The sequence below is a fragment of the Protopterus annectens genome, chromosome 14.part0 (assembly GCF_019279795.1).
Source record: "Protopterus annectens isolate FY-2018-M chromosome 14.part0, PAN1.0, whole genome shotgun sequence".
In the NCBI taxonomy this organism is placed as follows: domain Eukaryota; kingdom Metazoa; phylum Chordata; order Ceratodontiformes; family Protopteridae; genus Protopterus; species Protopterus annectens.
The window spans coordinates 569,665,265-569,682,228 of NC_056748.1; positions in this window are offsets into that span (position 1 = coordinate 569,665,265).

Sequence of the window (16,964 nt, forward strand, 5' to 3'; positions counted from 1 at the left end):
AGAAATTTTGACAATAAGTTGATAAGGTTTGGTGAAGTGAATAAATGAACAAGTGCACTTCTGGGTTATGATAGTACAGTAAACTCTCAGTTAACCACCACCCATGTCATGGGTATTGGTAGATGCTGGATAACTGTAGTTTCTGGTTGCTTGAGAGCTACTATTAAAAATATGCCTGACTAATACTGTACCCTAAACTGTTTTTTTGATTTGACTCACCTGTACCTTTGTTTGGTTTCTCTTGTTCTTAGGTTGGGGAGAGAGGTAATTTATTCCCATCTTCCTTTACAAATCTCTAAAACTCTCAAAACATAATGTATGTTTCTGATGTTTCTACCTGGTGGGGGGGGGGTGGACAGAAAGTGTAACACATGAAAATTGTACTGTATTTCTTTCTTATGTATATAAATACACACGCTTGTGTATGTGTGTGTATATATATACACATATATATATATATATATATATATATATATATATATATATATATATAGATATATATATATATATAATATACGTTTATATATTTGGCCTTAAACTCAATGCCAAAAAATGTCATCATCTTTTTTTGGGAAAATCCCAGTTCCCATGATTTACCATATCAGTGGTTGTCCACTGACGACTGGACGCGTTGTAAGTGATCTGGGAAGACAGGTTGACAGCAACCACTTTTTTGACCACCACATTAACACTATGGTCAGGAAGTCCTTCTATGTGGCACACCTCATTACTAAGGGTTTTGTATACTGGAAGAGAGAGGTTATTGTCTCCCCCTACTCTTTCCTCATTAGGCCAATCATCGAGTACAATGCCCCATTTGGCATGTACCTCACTAGACCACCTGCAACAACTGGAGAGGCTGCAAAAGTACCTCACAATGAGGATCCTAGGCGTTAAACACTTGTCGTATATGGACAGAGTCAAACAACTCCAGCTATTCTCTTTCTCATATTGAGCACTTAGAGATGATCTCAGTTTGACTTACAAAGCCATGTCTGACCCAGATCTGTTAGAAATGCTACATCTAAAGAAATCACAATCCCTCTGCACAGCATACTCCAGAGACCTCAACCTCATTACCACAATCAACATAACAAGCTGGAGGGACAGGTTCATAACCCAGAGACTGCCCATGCTATGGAATAGACTTCCCATATATGTCAAGCGGAATACCTCACTGGCCCTCTTCAAGAGACATCTTGGTGAGTGAATGGGAAATATTAAATTCACGCCGGGGATCACTCCAGTGGCTCAGCTTGACAGAGGCACTGGGAACTAGGGTTGGGTGGCATGATGCCAGGGTCATCCTATGGGCTAGGCTTGTAAAGGTTCCAAGGCCATTAGCCTAGTACACACCTATGAACTGATGAAGAGACACTTACAGAAAGAAAAACTGAAGTATAGCAGGTGGTTTACAATACATGTCATTACATTGCAGTAGGTTGACATAATAAATTGATACAAACACCTCTTCTGTTTGCAAACTTAAGATGAAGCCCCCAAACCACAATTCATTAGCTAAAAATGATTATGGTCTATCTGCCTTTCTAATATCCCCTCAGCACAAGTCTACGTCATTACATCAACATACCAGTCATTCTGATATTCCATTCCATGGAATATCGGAAGTAGATGTTTGACAAACAGAATTGCGAATTATGCATAGTACATGAGATTTTACCATTTGACTTTGTGAGTATTTAGAAAATATGTTTCGCATAATTGGTAATCTTCATTTACAACTCCGTTATTATGTTCGTTACTTTGATAGTAAACCTTATATACACACACACACACACACACACACACACACACACATATATATATATGTGTGTGTGTGTGTGGGTGTATGTGTGTTTATAAATATATATATATACACATATATGTATATATATATATATATATATATATATATATATATATATATGTATCGTTTGACTTCAAGTGGAGTGTGGCTTATTTTCACTTACACAAGTACTTGGAATTCCATAAAGGTGTTAGTATAATTCACAGAGATATTCCACATAAGAGCAGCATCAATAATTTCAAGAAATGGGAAGAGGTAATACATGGGAAGAAGAAAAGTTCACTTAGGTGAGAGCAAATGTTGCTGTTGGCAAAGATGGTGGGAATTTACCATTGACAGTTAATATGCTGATACAGAAATGCATCTTGTGCTTTAATATATTATTGCATTGCTTTTTAACATTGGGGCCGATAGAATGAAATGTGGCAGCTAAAATCAGATGAACATTATCTCAGGACAAGATGAAGTAAACCTGGATGATTGGATGCGTACTCATAAATTTACTACAGGAAACACCAACTTTGCCTTTCTTGAGAAGGGGGGTACATCCTGAGGGTGGGTATTGTCAAGGCATAAAGTGTCTTGTGACTCACCTTGCATTACCTGTCATATTATGAGACAATAAACAGTTTTGCATAAATCATTTGTACTTTCAGTATATACAAAGAGCTCACAGACGACTTATACTAAACAAGATTTTGGTGCAGCAAAGCAAATTATGATGCATACTGCTGCGCTGGTGAATTTTATTTTCTGTTTTTGTTACTGCAAACCAACCACATGAAAATTTGTTATGGAAACTCCACAAAATTGTCTAACAGGAAAATACTCATCTCCTGCCCTTGTTTCATAATTTGCTGCTCCTACTGAAATCTCCTGTATGAAGTGAAGTTTAGTGGTGGCTTCTACAAGTGGTTCACATAATATTTCTTAAAAGTTAGAGACTCAGGCAGTAGTTTGTCTCTACTAACCTTCCACAACAGAGGAAGTGGGGCACTAATAGTGACAATTACTTGAGTGAAGAAGAAAGAATTTTGTGTTGGATCTGAAAATATTACCAGTGAACCCCAGGGTTTAGAGAAAAGATTCTTAACCATTCTGAAAGAAAGCATCAGTCCAGTGATCAACAATCTCCTCCATATTCTAGCTGCTTCCAGTATGTGCTAGCATATTATTCTCCCCAATTCAACAATTTGGGTGACTCTTTAGCCAAACTTCACATTACATAAGTGTTTAGTTCTGTTAATTCTTTGGGCCTTCTTCCATACATTGTGTGCTGTGGCAAATCCACTGTTTAGGTGGGTGGAATCTGCTTCATATATCAAGTAAGATCTGACATTCTATCAACTAGATCACTAAGAAAGCCTGACCCTAAGTAAGGGTGGCAAAGAGAGTAGTGAGAATTTTGCATGCAATATAATGTAGGCATATATTCAGTCCATTTATTCCAACAGATCTATTAGGTGAATACAGAACAGAACAAATATGCAAAAAAAAAAAAAAAAATTTTGTCAAAATTTAAACAGCCTACTAAAAAAGCACTCTACTTTTTCCCATCTGAAACTACCGGGGAGATTGCAGACTGTGAAGGCTGTCAGCCTAGCTAGATAGAATTTTGTAGATAATTCTGTCATTTGTAAATATTGACATAAGCCACAGGCTTAATATCTTAAATGTGAAAAGACTGGATTGGATGCTGAACTGTAAAAATGTAACAACGGTGTACTCTGCTGTAAGAAAGCTGATAAGTCGAGCAGTTTGACTGTTTTGATATCAGGGCTGAGAGCCATGGTGTCTGAACCAGCAGATTCTTTCTATTGTTTTGAGACTAGAGTTAATTTGCTAGATTTTGCATATATAATGTCTTTAATTGCTGTAGTTTCCTGATTAGGTGCAAGATTACTAAGAAATGTTAATGTAGAATTTCTTTTAGCCTGGGAAACCAGAGAATTGTTAAGAATGATGTAATCTAAAATGAGTCAGCAGGATGTATTATCAATTTAAAGGACTTTCTCAGAGACAGAGAAGAGGGCATTTTGCATTTGTCTTCAGAACTGACCACTCACCAGCACTTGCTTTTCTCTGTCTGTATCCAAGTAGGATCTTAGACGTTAGTGTCTTTCCTAGAAACAGATAGAAAATAGTAAGTCTAGTCTAGCTGTTTTCTATATTTGTCAGAACTATTCTACTGAATTATTTTAAGCATTTTCTTGTGATCTCTGAACTCTTGACTAGCACTGTGTAGTAAGAAGCATTGTCTTGTGTTTTTATTATTAAATATTTTTAAACCTTTCAAATGTGGCTGTTTTGTGTAGAGATAATTTAAGCTCTAGAGTACATTGTATGTATGTATATATATATATATATATATATATATATATATATATATATATATATATATATATATATATATATATATATATATATATATATATATATATATATATATATATATATATATATATATATAGTGATACTGTATAAAGCCACTCCAAATATGCTTTGCTGCTCCGTCACACTTACCATTTGGATAATAATATTGTACAGTAATAATTGGACACCCTTTGGTAAGGGCCTTTTTAATAGCTGATAAGTAAGGGTCCTGGTGGCAGTGATTGCTACCTTATAGCCTGGACATGAGGGGCACAGCTAGTGAACCTGTGCCAGCCTTTTTCATGAGTGTCTTTGTGCTTGTATATGAATCATATCTCAGTGTGTGTGTGTGTGTGTGTGTGTGTGTGTGTGTGAGAGCTACTTGGGTAGGGACACAAAGCACTGGTTGGACAGAGAGTGTGCTAGGAGGACTTGGCTTGGGACCCTGGCTAAGGACCCCACTCTATAGCTGTGCCAGTGGGGAGTCTTATTGGAGATCTGGAGAGAAAGGGAGAAACCAGTCCCAGACCGTGATCTCTGTGTTCTCGTAAGGGAAATTGTACTTTACTTTACTGTGTGTGTATTTGTTATCTTTCCCAGTGTGGACACCCCTCACTGTTTGTGGTGAGGATTGAGGCTCCTTGATTACTGGGCCAGTGCATGGGCGTCACATATTAATTGTTTGGCAGTGGTGGGATATCCACACCACATATTAATTGGTTGGCAATTGTCTTATAGTGGTGTGGATAGTGAATTGCTGTAGCTTGTGTACAGTGATCAGTGAAGGTGTTTATGTACTCTAAATCAGTCATGCAGTGAATATTCAGAGTTCAGATCACAACTGTTTTATTTCTTTTGTTAACTTAGTTAGTCATGGAGAGCAGAGGAGTATGGCAAGCTGACAAGGGGCCAGTTGGCTGAGATATGCCAGGCTTAGGGATTGGTGCATGGAAACCTTACTTAGGCAGACACGATTGCAGCTCTGGTCACAGCTGCATCATAAAATAGCAATCAAGATGTTGATCAGACTGTCTGTAGAGATGTACAACACTCAGAGAATGGACAGCTCAACCTTTCTGCAGAGGACTTAAAAATACATCTGGAGCTAAAGAGACTTGAATTTGTGGCTAGCCTTTTGGAAACAGATGCAGCAGCAAGACTGAGACATCTACAGGCTGAGGAGAATGATAAACTGCTTTGCCTTGAAGCTGAGGAAAAGGAGAGGCAGAGGCAGCATGAAAAGGAGATGCTGACTCTTCACCAGAGTGATGGAGGTAATTGGAAAAGGAGTAACTGGACCCCAGAAGCACAAAAGGTCAGTAGATTTCTTCCGCAGTTTACATAGGGGGATAATTTTGATAGTTTCATTCATATGTTTGAGAGGGTATGTAAACAGTATGATGTTGACCAAAGGATCTGGGTATGGTTACTGACCCCCTTACTCCATGGTAAAGCTGTAACTATTTTGTCCAAAATGTCCGAGTGTTTTAATTATACTGCTGTTCACAATTGTTTGTTAGAATTTTTTAAGCTAACACCTGAAACTTGTAGGAAAAAGTTTTGTGAGCATAGATGCAAGGCAGATGAAAGGGTGTGCAAATATGTTGCTGAACTGAGTACTTATTTTTATAGGTGGGTGATTGGATGTCAGGTCACCACTTCTGAAGGGCTGGCAGACCTTTTGGTGAGGGAACAAACCCTTAGCACTTTGCCTGTGGACATGAGGCTCTGGTTAGTTGATAATGTGCTATTTCAGATGAGTTGGAGAAGAAGGGAAACCTATACCTAGCAGGCAGGGCATCCTTGCACAGGAAAGGGACCCCCATACTGCTCATGGGTCTAAAATAACCCATGGTGGGCAGCCCATACTCCTCAACAGAATCTGACAGTAGCAGGGGAAGCCACTAATCGAGGTACATGTCCAGGACCTAGGGTTAAATATTTTGAATGCAACCAGTGGGGTCATGTGACATACTGGTATCCATGGAGGCAAGGTGGGGAACAAAAGTTGAGAGAGCCAGTAAGTGGGAAAGACAAAATGCCAATAGCAGGTTGTCTTGAGATAACAAGGGTACCGGACTATCATCCTGCAGATGTCCTGATATGGAAGGATTTGAATGAGTCAGTACCATGTGTTAATGCAGTTACATGCAGTCAGGCTTTGAGACAAGCGTGTGGGTCTGGTAGCCTAGGGGAGACCCAAGCAGACTGCATACTTGCAGCCAGGAATGGTGAGGTGGTTACTTCAGGGAGGGAGCTACTCTGTAGCAGTGAGACTGAAGGTGAGCCACAGCTGCTTGTGAGTACTGATGTTCCCTTGGACAGAGTGACTGCAAAGGTAGAGGTGAGTAGTAGTACTCAGGCTGACAGTGAAGCACCACTGTCAGAGGATGCCAGACTTCCTGTGGAAGGGGAGCTGGGAAGGGTTACAAAGAGAGAGCTGAGACAAGCTCAGCTCTCAGACCCTACCTTACAAGGCCTGAGGCAGGTAGCTAGTGAAGCACCTGATTTTCAAGGGAAGGGGGAGTCTATATACTTGGATAAAGGGTTAATGTATAGAGAGTGGACCCCTGCGGGAGGGCTAGAAGATGAGAGAATACAGCAGTTGGTAGTACCTAGAGCCTACCATCTGGTGCTTCTAGCCATAGCCCATGACATTCCCTTTGCAGATCATATGGGCATAAAACGTACAGAGAGACATATTATGCAGGACTTTTATTGGCCTGGAATTTCCAGAGATGTAACAGGGTATTGCAGGACCTGTGAGCAGTGCTAAAAGGTAGGCAAGGCAGGAGACAAGGTGAGAGCTCCTTTTATGTCTTTGCCTGTGATTGAGGAGCCATGGATACTGTGGGGCATCTAAGTACCCCAAGTTCCACAGGGAAAAATATATCCTAGTGGTAGTAGATTGCTACAAGATATCCTGAGATGCAGTGGCTTTGTCCTCCATTGAGGCAAACAAGGTGGCAAATGCTTTGTTAGAGATTTTCAGCAGGGTAGGTTTCCCAAAAGAAATACTGACTGACAGGGGTGCCAGTTTCATGTCAGACCTGCTTACTTATCTGTGGAAGTACTGTGAGATGAAGCACCTGAAGACCATCCCCTACCATCCCTAGACTAATGGTCTTGTTGAGAGGTTAAACTCTCCAAGTCCATGCTACGGGCATTTGCAGACCAGTTTAAGAGGGAGTGGGACAAATATTTGCTCCAGCAGTTGGTTGCTTTACACAGAGGTTCCACAGGAATCCATGGGTTTTTCTCCCTTTGAGTTGCGGTATGGGCATAGGGTGAGAGGACCTCTAGATTTAATTTGAGATGAGTGAGAAGGTGACTGTGAATCTTACAAGGACCCTGTTGTGGCATATGTCCTAAACCTCAGGACATGGCTCCAGGAACTCATGGGCTTGGGCCAGGAAAACCTGGCAGAAGCCCAACAACAGAAAAAGGTATGGTATGACAGGAATGTTCAAACTAGAGACTATGCTGTAGGGCAGCAGGTAATGGTTCTCATTCCTGTCAGACACAACAAGCTGCAAGCAGCTTGGGAGGGACCCTACAAGGTGGTAAGAAAGGTAAGTAATGTTAACTACATGGTAAAACTGCTAGGCAGGAGCACAAATTGTACCATGTTAACATGATGAAACCTTACCATGATAGGGAGGCCCTTGTGTTGAGAATTTGGATAGGATTGCAGGAAGAGTCTGAGGGAGATTTGGTGACTGATCTCCTTAGTGAGGCTTGGACTGTGACACCTCAGTGGAAGGGGTAGCGATGTCCCAGCAGCTATCTCCTACCCAGGTTTGAGAAATCTGAGCAGTGTTACAGGAGTTTATGGACATGTTCTCTGGGAAATCAGGCTGCACTCACCTGGTACAACAACATGTGGATACAAGACCCCAAAGGCCTATTAGGCAGGCCCCTTATAGGGTGCCTGAGAGAGTCAAACAGACTCTGAGGGAGGCAATACAGGAGATGTTGGAAGTAGGGGTATTTCAAGAGTCCAACAGTCCCTGGGCCTCTCCAGTGGTGCTGGTGCCAAAGAAGGATGGCAGCACCAGGGTTCTGTGTGGACTATAGGAAATTGAGTCAGATGCTTACCCCATGCCTAAAACAGATGAGGACCTAGAGCAGCTGGGCAGGGCAAAGTATCTTACCACCATTGATCTTACCAAGAGTTACTGGCAGGTGCCCTTGGCTCCCAGTGCTAGAGAGAGGTCAGCCTTTGTGACTCCTTTTGGCTTGTATGAGTTCACTAAGATGCCCTTTGGGATGGGAAATGCCCCAGCAACTTTCCAGTGGCTAGTAGAGCATATCCTAGCAGGTGCAGGAGGGTTTGCCCTTGCTTACCTAGATGATATTGTCATCTGCAGCCATTCCTTGCAAGAGCACCTTCAACATGTCAAAGGACAGGGTTGACCATTAAGCTGAGCAAACGTCAGTTGCGTATAGCTTATGTGTCCTACCTGGGATATAGATTGGGGAGTGGTAAGATCAGACCAGAACCTGCCAAAGTGGAAGATATTTGGGCATGGCCTGCACCTGTTACCAAAAAGCAGGTGAGGGCATTCTTAGGGACAGCAGGGTATTACACAAAGTTCATCCCCAGTTATAGTACCATAGCTGCTCCCCTCACAGACCTGACAAGGAAGAACAGGCCAGATAAGGTAGTGTGGATCATTGCATGTGAGCAGGCATTCCAGAAGCTTAAAGAATCTTTGGGAGGACCCCCTGTATTAACCAGTCCAGATTACAGCAAAACATTTGTTGTGCAGGTGGATGCTTCAAACCATGGCGTGGAGCTGTACTTAGCCAGATTTCTTCAGAGGGAGAAGAGCACCCAGTGGTTTATCTCAGTCATAGGTTCCAACCCAGGGAGGAATGCTATGCAGCTGTAGAAAAGGAATGTCTGGCCATAGTGTGGGCACTGCAGAAACTTCAGCCTTATTTGTATAAAGAAAATTCACTGTAGTTACAGACAACAATCCCCTAACATTGTTACATAGAGCCAGCCAGCAAATGCCAAGTTGCTAAGATGGAGCCTAGGGTTGCAAGCATATGATATGTAAGGGCAGCACTGCAGTGGGAGTAGCAATACCAATGCAGATGGGCTCTCAAGACCGGGAATAATGGGGTAAGGTATACTCATACAGACCTAACCCTCTCAAGCAATGTTTCACAAGGGTCACTTGAAAAACTAGCTTTAGTTCTCGGGGGGGGGGGGTATTTGAAAATATGTGAAGGCTGCCAGCCTAGCTAGGTAGAATTTTGTAGATAATTCTGTCATTTGTAAATATTAATATAAGCCACAGGCTTGTTCTCTTAAATGTGAATAGACTGTATTGGATGTTGAACTGCAAAAATGTAACAGTGCACTCTGCTGTAAGAAAGCTTATAAGTCAAGCATTTTATGTCTGTTTTGATCTCATGGCTCTAAGCCATGGTGTCTGAACCAACAGATTCTTTCTATTGGTTTGAGACTAGAGTTAATTGCTAAATTTAAATATATGATGTCTTTAATTGCTGTAGTTTCCTGATCAGGTGCAAGCTTACTAAGAAATGTTAATGTAGAGTTTGTTAGCCTGGGAAACCAGAGAGTTATTAAGAATGATGTCTAAAATGAGTCGGCTGGCTGTATTATCAATTTAAAGGACTTTCTCAGAGACAGAGAGGGCATTTTGCATTTGTCTTCAGAACTGACCAGTCACCAGCACTTGCTTTGCTCTGTCTGTATGTAAATAGGATCTTAGACTTTAGTGTCTCTCCTAGAAATAGAAAATAGTAAGTTTAGTCTAGATGTTTTCTATATTTATGTCAGAACTATTCTACTGTATTATTTTAAGTATTTTCCTGTGATCTCTGAACTCTTGACTAGCACACTGTAGTAAGAAGTATTGTCTTGTGTTTTTATAATTTATTATTAAATATTTTTAAACCTTTCAACTGTGGCTGATTTTTGTAGAGATAATTTAAGCTCTAGAGTACATTGCCTGTATATAGCAATACCGTGCAAAGCCACTTCAAATAAGCCTTGCTGCACAGTCACACTTACCATTTGGATAATATTGCACAGTAATAATTGGACACCCTTTGGTAAGGGACTTTTTAGTAGCTGATAAGTAAGGGTCCTGGTGGCAGTGTTTACTACCTTATAGTCTGGAAAGAAGGGGCACAGCTAGTGAACCTGTGTCAGCCTTCCCCAGGAGTGTCTGTGTGGTTGTATATGAATCGTATCTCAAAGAGTGTGTGTGTGTGTGTGTGTGTGTGTGTGTGTGTGTGTGTGTGTGTGTGTGTGCGCTAGTTGAGCAGGGTCAAAAGGCCCTGGTTGGACAGAGAGAGTGCTAGAAGGACTTGGCTTGGTACCCTGGCTAAGGACCCCACTGTATAGCTGTGCCAGTGGGGAGTCTTATAGGGGACCTGGAGAGAAAGGGAGAAACCAGCCCCAGACTGACTGTGATCTCTGTGTGCTCTTAAGGGGAATTGTACTTTACTGTGTGTGTGTGTGTGTGTGTGTGTGTATTTGTTATCCTTCCCAATGTGGATGCCCCCCACTGGTGTTAGTGGTGAGGATTGAGGCTCCTTGATTACTTGGCCAGTGCACGGGCATCACACAGACAAATTCAACAAATGTTTCATATCCAGTACTATACTTAACTCAAACATTATTGATTTATACCCACCCCCACTACCTTTGCTCCATACTCCAACTCAATCATACAGCCATACAAACAAATAACATCAAAAATACACTAAAAAAACTGAAAAACTGAAACCCACAACACTAGTGTGACAAAGGGAAATACTGCCAGTCCAGCTCACTTGAATTTTGTAAATAGTTCTATGCCATTTGTGAATATTAATATGATTTTTATAGAAATGTAACAGGAGATATTACCAGCCCAGCTATCTGGAATTTTCTCAGTGGTTATGTGTCATTTGTAAATGCCAACATGCTTCATGTAAGATGCTTGTGCTACAACTGTGTTAGAACTGTATGTTTATGTACTAAATGAAAATGTAGCCACAGCATGCGCTGCTGGCTTAGAACAGAAATGTATATAAACTGTTGTAAATGTGTGAATGTATATATTTTAACAGTGAAAACTAGAACATAGATGCTTAACTTGCAAAAACTTAAAAAAAATAGTTGAAATTAAATTGTTTTACAATTGTGCTATAAAAGTTATCTTTTAGTTTCAGTCAGCAGGAGATAGGATGTCTACCCTAGGGGAATTCTCTGTGTTGTTTTGTAAGTGTTTTATTGTTTTATGTATTCCAGCAGTTGCAAAGATCTGAGATATATGTATTTTTCACAGGAATATATTAAAATGCTGATAGTTTCTGACAGTGGGGATTTAGTGTGAGAAATAGTCAGGTGACAAAAAGTGATGTCATCCAAGCTAACTCAGCAGTAATGTTTGATATTAATTTAAGAACTTTCTGAGCGAATAAGAGAGAGAGGGGGCATTTTGTATCTGTCTTTGACCTGACAACATCAGAAGCGTGAAGATTTATTCACCACACTTGCCTTGCTGTAAGTTTTTAGGGCATAGTAACTCTTTTAGATTCAGACAGGAATATAGTGAAATAAAGCTTAGACGTTTTCTTTATTTGAGACTGTCCTGCAATGTTGTTTTAAATATTTCGTGTGACTTTGAAATATGATGTAACTGATTACCTACTGACTAGTACCCTGTTCTTTTATTATTAAATATATTTAAACCTTTCAATTGTGGTTGGTCTGTTTAGAGATATTTAAGTTCTTAGAGTACTTGCATATCTATTTGGTGACACTGTACATGCCACTCCTAAATAGCCTTGTGCTAGGTCAAACTACCATTTGGATTAATAGTAACATTACAATGAAAAGCTCCTGTAAGTACGGCAAATACACGGCCCCAGAATACACAAATGCAATAAAAAAAAAAAAAGGCCAGCACAAACAAGTGTAAGGTGCCTAAAAAATGTGTATATTTAATTAAACATAAATTAGGCAAAGCAGACCGGTTTCGGCCCAAAAGTTATTAAGCCTTCCTCAGTGTTAAAGTTCAGGCAGTAAAGCCAAGCCTAATATAAATAAAAGTCACGACATAATACTATATAATAGTTCTTTGACTCATACCACAGCCTCTTTCAGGTTTACTATTATTGACAGGATAATTGGTGATCGGGCTAACAAATTAGGTTGGCATGATATATTGAACAAGAAAGAAAAAAAGTGGATCATTAAGCTGGGGGTATTATTTCCACCAGGTCTCAGTGAGCATCTATAGCCAACCAGTCAGGAGGACTTTTGTTGTATTATGTGGTGACTTTTTATGTATATTAGGCTTGGCTTTGTTGCCTGAACTTTAATGCTGAGGAAGGCTTAATATCCTTTGGACCAAAACCGGTCTGTTTTGCCTAATTTATGTTTAAATAAATATACACATTTTTAGGCACCTTACTCTTATGTGTGCCTGCCTGTTGTTTTTTTTTTTTGATTTAATAGTAACATTACACAGTAGGATTGGACACCCTTTGCTAAGGGCCTTAAAGTAGCTAATAAAGAGTGGTGGTGGCAGTTGGAACTGTCTTGTACTCTTAGCAGAAGGAGGCATAGCTAGCCTTTCCCAGGTGTGTATGTGTGTGTTAGTATGTAAATCAAATCTGAGTGTGTGTGTCAGCTACTTGGGCAGGGACACAAAGCACTGGTTGGACAGAGAGGGTACTGAAGATCTTGGTTTGGCCACTCAGCTGAGATCTCAACCCTATAGCTGTGCCAGTGGAGAGTCTTATTGGGGATCTGGAGAAAGAGGGAGAAACCAGCCCCAGACTGACTGTGATCTCTGTGTGTTCTCAAGGGAAATTGCACTTTACTATGTATGTGCTTCTCATCCTCCCAGTGTGTACATTCCCCATTGTTGCCAGTGGTGAGGATTGAGGCTCCTTGATTACTGGGCCAGTGCAGAGGTGTGTCAACTAGCTTCTGACAACCTGCCAGATGAACACCTCAGTATAGCTGCTGATACCATTTGCAATCCCGTATCTATTCTAAGTAATAGATTCATTACAGAAAACTACATCTCAGCCCTATGGAAAGCTTCCATCATAATCCCATTACACAAAGGCATCACATCTACTGAACTGTCCCCTCTCCAAAATGCTTGAAAAAGGCATACATCAACAACTCCTAGACTTTCTGTTTGATAACCAATTACTTTCTCCTACCTAAGATTGCTTTCACCTCCACCACAGCACAAAAACTGTCCTACATCATTTCCTAGATAACATTAATCAAACTAAAAGCTCATGTAATTTCATCTCCACTGTTTTCCTGGTCTTGTAAAAAGCCTTTGACATGGTCTCATATCAACTACTTCTACAAAGACTAAATCTGTAGGCCTCCTGACTCCCTCAACTTTCTGGTTCACCAGCTACCTAACCATTTGCCCCCAGTCTGAAAAATGGAATGATTCCCACTGAAAAGTTCTACAGATCATTACAGGAGTCCTCCAAGGCTCCATACTTGGCCAGTACTTTTCAGTATCTTCAGTAATGATATGGACAAGGAATCAAAACATGCCCCCGTAATACAATATGCCGATAACTCAGCTTTAGTTTGCTCAGCCACAAATCTTCCCACTTTAGAAACCATAACACAAAACGGGTCTATATTATATATATTCAAAGTTTCAAAACTTCAAATTCAATATGTTTGACAACATATGATCGAAGTTTGAAAGTTCGAATATATAACAACACATCAAAAAAAAAAAAAAAAACTTACCTTAACGCTCCGAGCAGGGGGGCAAGCTCCCTTGCACCCCCCCTACTTAAATATACTAACTCCGAGATCGCACTTAAGTGCAGAAAAGGGAAATTCTCCCATTCTGCACCATACGGCACCGCTACATTTAACCTTTGAACTTTTCAAAGTTCGATCATATGGTGTCGACCATATGACATTCAAATTTTGAAAAGTTTGTTCATGTAATAGTAACCTACACATTGCTCTTAAACTCCAAAAAAAACAAACTAATCCCATTCCTTCCCCAAAACGTAAATGAAAGCAGCTCTGACTTTATCTCTTCAAACAACACAAAATTGAAAATGTCACTGACACAAAATTACTATGAGTTATCACTGATAGGTAAAAATTTGATCTGCACCTTGACAATGCAGTCAATAAGACTCACTGCAAACTAGGGTCTCTTTACAGAGCAAAATGCCTGCTAAATGATCATGGTAAAAACAAAATAGCTACCTCCTCCCTTCTCCTTCCTACCCTCTTATATGCCTCTACAATATTTACAAATCTCAACTCTTCCATCAAGCACAAACTAGAAAGCTCCTAACACAAAATTAGCAAATTCATTTGCAGTCTTCCTAACAGCTCCCACTACTGCATGGCGCTCAGTACCCTCAACTGCTTTCAACTTCCTCGACACATTGTCCTCTCCCATTTAGTCACAATACAAAAAACATATCACCATCAACTTAAAAAATCATTACTGTCAAATTTCATTCTATGGCACATACCAAATAGAAGTGTAGTACAAGTGTAAGAACTTAAACTGTTGCTAATAAATCAAAAGGTTTTGCAACGACACGCTATTCTCTGTCACCATCTTCAAAGCATGAAATAAATTTCCAAACTACATCAGGCTTTTAAATAACCCGCAACAATTCCAATGTGTCCTAAAATATCACCCGGTGACTAATAAACTGTGCAACTGTACCACACCTACAGTTCAAAGTATGCAGTCCTGACTCCATCTGCTATGAAAGGGTATTAACATAGTATTTTTGCTTTTTCTCACAATATCTTTAAAACATGTACTTCCTTAATCTGATATGCTTTATAAATAATATTTATTGATGATTTGCTTTGAAATACTTGGCAAATAATGTTTGTTGACTGTTTTTCTTCTAAATTGTCAAAAATGTATCCCTGTTTTAAATCGTTTTCCCTGGGCCTCCACTGAAAATGGTCATTTCAGTTCCCAGACAGACTTTCCCGTTAAACAAAAGCAAATAAATAAATGCATTAAATTGTTTTGTTCATCCCTTATAAACTATTCAGTGAACTTCTGCCTCTTACCATGCCATTTATTTGCATAGAAACTTGGGATGAGTTACAAGATATGGAACATTCTAAGATTGAAAAGCATTCTAATTGTACTAACTCTCTTCAGTACCAAAAGATGTAAATACCACCAGGTATCCACTGCAAGATGCAATTTGGTTCACAGAGGATGCTGGTTTATTTCCAGGAGAAAAGACATTGAATGTTACAGTTTAATATCAAGATGCTTCAGAGAGCCTACACACATTTGAAAGACGGCTAAATATCTCTGACTGCATTTTCTCTGGTGGCATCATTCACAAGAAATAGTTCCGTTTTTTTTTTTGCTTGTTCACTGACAGCTCTGAAAACATTGCAAACTCATCCTGTGGCACACTGAGGGCAATTGCATCTGTAGCCTGGTTCTCGGAGAACACCATGCAGTCATCAATGAAGTCTTGTGCCTGTAGTTTTTCTGAAAGGGATTTATTACAATATGCCATGCAGTCATCTGTGAAGCAGAATGCCCATAGTTGTTCTGAATGGGATTATTTACAACCCACCAGGGTGGCATTTTGATTATTCATTTGGGCTAAAGCCTCAGCAACTGAAATCAGACATGCAGGGAACACAGGACATCCTATTGTGTCCTCCTCTTGTTCAAAGTGGAGGCAGTAGCTTTCAGTTAGTTAACATTTTGGCAACTTTATTAGCATATCATGCAAGGTTGCCTGTTATGGAACCTTGCAGAAGCCCTAAATGGCCTGCTACTGCATGCAAGTCTTGCCATTGAATTGAATCAAATACCTTCAACAAAATCTACAAAGATGGCTGCTGTAGAGAGGAAAGATTTAATCTGTCCACACATGTAGCTTATGAAGGTATATGGATCTGTACTGAATCTAGCCTTTACAGTACTGGCTTGTGGGTGTAGAAGGGTTGATAGAATCTTTAGAGCTTAGCTTTCACCTTGTGAAGACACAGTGGTCAGTAATTGCTTACTGTTTTTGTGTGGTTTGGGAATCATCCTATTAAAATTCATTTGATTTGAGAGTTCTTATATACAAACATCCACTGAAACTGGGACTTCAAAGAGGCTAGAAGAAAGGACATCTACTTCTATGTTCAGTCCAACAGAGCTGGGAGCTTTTCCTCCCATATTCCTTTAACAGGTCATAAGACTTCACCACAACAAATTGCCTGTAAAATTGTGTGCGCCTCATTATGAGGAATGGAACAGAGCTGCAGTTTATTATATTATTGTCTAACAGTTCATTTGGCCTTGTAGCCAGGAGTTCACTATATACGGCATAATCATTTTTATAAACCTCACAGATCTCAGAAATGCTTATGAAGACTATAGCTTTGCCATTAGCACATCCACTTGCCTGTTCTTCAAACAGAATGCCAAAAGTCTGCCCCGTCTTTTTCCCATTGCCCAGGCTTAGGTGCACTCTATGATAGGGATACTGTAACTTTCTCTGCCTCTTTGAGCTTTAATATATATACATATATATATATATATATATATATATATATATATATATATATATATATATATATATATACTTTTTTTTTTCTATAAAAATGAAGGGTTAGATAGAAACAATATTAGGTGCTCTGATATTGGCCTTTGACTTCAAGCTAAAATATAGGAATCAGGCTTTTCTCATGACACATCAATGGAACCTTTCATAGTGTCAGTATAATTACTGGAGATCTAGACAGTCAAGTCTCAGT